We start from the raw sequence: 4,303 nt of genomic DNA on the forward strand, positions 1-4,303 counted from the left end.
TAAATAAAAACTTGATGGATCTGGAGGATAGTTTGGCACATCAAAGGCAGAAAACCTTATAAAAGGCAAAAAGTAGCTTTTGTTTCTGTGCTCACTGTGTAAACTGATAATGAGAATTTACTAAACAAACAGCTGGTATATAGACAGCCCAACATACTGAAACCAGGGCCATCAAGTGTAAACTTAATGCCAGATCTGGCCCAGAATAGTTTGCCCATATGGAATGACCGCTTTGACAATTTAAGCAACTTGTTTTTAAGCTTTTATTCGTCTTTTTCTCGTAAAAAGAACAAAAACAGCCGAGAAAGTCTCTTGTTTATGACAAAGAGCCCTGCAGCAGCATTAATTAACACATAACAGATGCTAAGCTGTCAAAACTGGTCATAACCTAAACTCTCTTTAGCTTTAAATACACCTGTCGCCTTTTAAGCCACACAAACACGGGATAAAAAGACATTTTTGGCATATTAAGAAAAAACTGAGATAAATAAACCAGTTTCAAAACACGTTTCAATAAAACCCTTCGTTATGGTATCATGAAACAAAAAGTTACCAGACTTTTTATGCAATAAACACCAATTCCTTTAAATAAAAAAAAGTAAAGATTTAAACATATAAGTATTATCTTTGTGTAGAAATATTTGCGTGGAAATCTTCTCTTTAATGTTAAGCTTTAAACTTACCCATGCGGACTCGGCTTTCTCCTTACTTCCGTTGTTGTTGTCGACTGGCGAACTGATTGGCTGAGAGGGTAACTAAGGATAGCGTCAGCTTAGCAACAACCTATCAGACGACGGCAAAGCCAACTACGGCAAGCGGAAGGTCCAAGCGTCACGTACTTTCAAATATGTTTCAAAGTAAATGCAAAACGAAACTAAAGTTCGCGCCAATTTTTTTAACTTTTGAAGTTTATTTAATTGTGCTCACAAACGAACGAATAATAAAATGTTTACACATTTGTTTGTTACTTAAGGGTATTTAAGACACAAGTTTATTGTACCCATGAAATATCTTGTTTGCCTTTTTAATTCAAGAGGGGATCATGTGTGAAGAATGTGCTACTAGAAACATTTATATTTGTTCTACTTTTTACAAAAAATGTTTGCATGTATAATTTTATGAATGAACATTAAAATAAATGTAAAAAAATGGCTGCTTTAAAATTTTTAATTTTTAATTTTTTTAATTTTTTTTAATCACTGCGCTCTTTAATCACTTATATCTTGATTATTTGTGAACGAAGCTTAACTTTTCTATTATGAGAATAATCTCTAATTTGTAAAAGAAGAAAAAAGTTTGCACTCTTTTTGTGAATAAATGTTGGTGATGACAAGTGTGAGTGAATTTGAGAAACCTTGAAGATTTGACACAAAAATCCAGACTGTGACTTTTAGTAGAATTTACATTTCCATATATATTTAGATATGTTGTAAGACGTTTTTCCTTTTTACTTTGATTAAATATTATATAAAAATATCGCTACCTCTTTTGATTCTAGCCAGGAAATACCCATGTGCTTCAAGGAGCCAAGTTCCACAGACTTCAATAAAGAAATATACTGCTATTACACTCTCATTCTAATTTTCAGAGTAATAATTCTTTCTCTGATACCTCTACTTTATCATGTTCTTGATAATCTCTTTTTTTCATTTTATTTTCTCTGTAGTTCAAGTTATAAACTGGCCAAATATGTGGTCTCGTGTCATTCTTGTTCATGTCCCTCATGTCGAAGTGCCTTTGGGCAAGACATGAAGTATTTTTAATTGTCATTGAAATGACTGAATAACAGAGTCTTTTAATGTAAATTCATAAGTGTAAATTAAAAGTAATCTGAATTGCCCAAGCCTAAAACAAAAATTTAACTAAGTTTGAACTTAAACTGACTACCAGCAGAGATGCAGGGTGAATCACAGACATTGATATGTTCAGAAGATTCTTTTTGATAGAGAGTTTTTGTATTCTATAACATGTTTTGCAGTTAAATCACAAAAGTGTTTGGATGCTTTTCTACCAATTATTGCACTGATAGTGTGTGTGTTTTTTACAGCTACCCTGTCCACTCAGATCATGATCATTTGACATGTTTTGACAACTTCTGTAGATTCGCTTTGTTTGTATGCATGAGACGTGCATCCCTGATATCATCTAATAGCTCTGCATCTCACCTTTTTTTCTTTAATATGACTAGACATAAATGCCAAACACAGTTACCAACCTCCAAAAATCCTCAAGTTGAAAGAAAGACAAACTGGTGCAGTGAGAATGGGAGCCGTTAAAGCTTAATGATTCATTACTATTCCCAATTGAGCATTAGTCCCAGTTAACTTGTCACTTCAGTTAAGGAGATGCACCTCTTTCAGAAGTGGATACTTCAATTAGACACCTATTGCACGCCATCAGCTCCGTCAAACGGGCCAGGAGTTATGATGTGAACTTAAAATTCTTTAAAAGATTTTCTTTTAAAAATGAAGATCAAAGCATTTTCAATGATTGGATTATTCTTTGTTTCTGCTGTTTTACAAAAAACGCTTTTTTGGAAGACTCCATCAGCAACACCACTGACAATAAAGAACATGTTCATTTATAATATGTGTTTCATGATTTTACTCCTTTTCATGACACTTTCCTGTCCATTTATAGGCTGAGTAGTAGTAGATCTTGTAGACATACGATAAAAGGGAAAAAAACAATGAAACTATATGAGGAGATCATTTTCTAATGTATATTTCTCATCTTGATGTTCACCAAAATATTGGATGTTCATTTGCATGTACAGATAAGGTCAGAAATACTTGCTTTGACTAAATAAGGTGTTTTTCTTCTATACAGATGGACTATTGCATTATGATTTAAGAAACTTATTGAGAAACTCCAGCGGTCACCTGAGAAGAGGAGGACAGGTGAATTTTTCAAGCTTAAATGGATTGGTTAAAAACAAACCCACCGTGCGTAAAGAAAAAAAACCTCAGTCCTGAAACTCACAAACGGCATCTCTATCTTAAGGTGTTAAACTGTACTTCTACAGAAAATATATCACACATTTCATACAAGTTGCAAACAATTCACTGTTTCTAGCGAAGCCAAGGAGTCTTTGCTTCCGAGCATCATTGTTAAATTCAAGCCAGGAAATCAAATTCAGTTAAAGTCAAACTAGAAACATGGAATAAGCTCAGTTGGCGTTTGTCACCTGTAATTTTCTTTTTTTTTTTTTTTCAGCATGAAAACATTTGCCTTTACACAGGTGACGCTTTTATACAGAATTGTCACATTATTTCGGTACAAATGACAATTTCTGCTCAGCTAAACGGTTGACATGGCAGAGGAACAAAAGACTCACTTTTCCATGTCCTGCAGTTTGTTTCGTTTGCTCTAATTCCCCTTTCTTTCCTCTTTTCTCCTCTTTATTCTTTCAGAAATCATTTGGAAATGATCACTGGATGCAAAGAAAATCATAAAAATAATGTATGTGATATTTAACATGCTTTAGGTGATAATATTTCAGACTATTTAACCAAAAATCAAAACCCTTTTTCCCAAATTCCTAAGACCAGGAGTCAGTGGTGGGCCGTGCATTTCACACCTAGGCCATCAGTAGTGCTCCATCTGAATCAATCCAACCCTCATTAACTATTTTATGGCAATAAAACTTCTAGTGCAGGTACAACTGCCACACACACACCAAAAGCATAAAAAATAACCTGATAAAATTTCAATATTATGTAGGGAGATAGCAAAATTTTACTCACCAAAAATCCAGATTATTTAAACACAAAATCCATCCTTTCTATCCTCAAGAAGATTTCAATCACTCTGTCGTGCAGAATCCATGCGTTTCACAGATAGAAAGTGTTCCGTGGCTGTGATAAGCTGGAAAATGTTCTGGTATTCCTGAAGCCTCTTGTGGTCCAGGAGGGAGACAAACATCAGTTTTTGTGATCTTGAAATCTGGTCTGTGTCTGGAAAATAATATTGTCGGTAGTGCGCGCGAGGATTTTGCGCTGCACGCGCCCGTGGTGCGTTCAGGGGCCTCCCTCGTATCAGCTTCTCTCCGGCTCAACGGAGTCACGGAACTCCTTTACCCGTGCCAGACAAAACTGTGCCACAACTTTACCCAGACATTCATTTTCCACCAAAAACAGACGATGAGACGCTTTCCACTGGTAACATCTTCAAACCTGGCACGCCGCTCCTCGGCACCTGTGTCCGTCACATAACGCAGAACCAGAGCGAGCTGCGAGCTGTCCAATCAAAGCTCGTGAAAATGATGACGTTTCCTTGCGCCAGCTAGCTGGCCTTGGTTTGG

At 35.7% G+C, this 4,303-nt stretch overlaps 1 protein-coding gene across 1 annotated transcript in view; it reads right to left on the bottom strand.

The window, feature by feature from the left end:
- Positions 1–808, bottom strand: part of enox2 (ecto-NOX disulfide-thiol exchanger 2) — a 204,314-nt gene extending 203,506 nt beyond the window's left edge. Inside the window, exon 1 of the mRNA XM_024283495.2 lies at positions 684–808. The gene's annotated coding sequence lies outside the window, so the exon portion shown is untranslated. The remainder of the gene's footprint in view (positions 1–683) is intronic.
- Positions 809–4,303: the final 3,495 nt, after the last annotated feature.

The sequence above is a fragment of the Oryzias melastigma genome, linkage group LG10 (genome assembly GCF_002922805.2).
Source record: "Oryzias melastigma strain HK-1 linkage group LG10, ASM292280v2, whole genome shotgun sequence".
NCBI classification, from domain to species: Eukaryota; Metazoa; Chordata; class Actinopteri; order Beloniformes; family Adrianichthyidae; genus Oryzias; species Oryzias melastigma.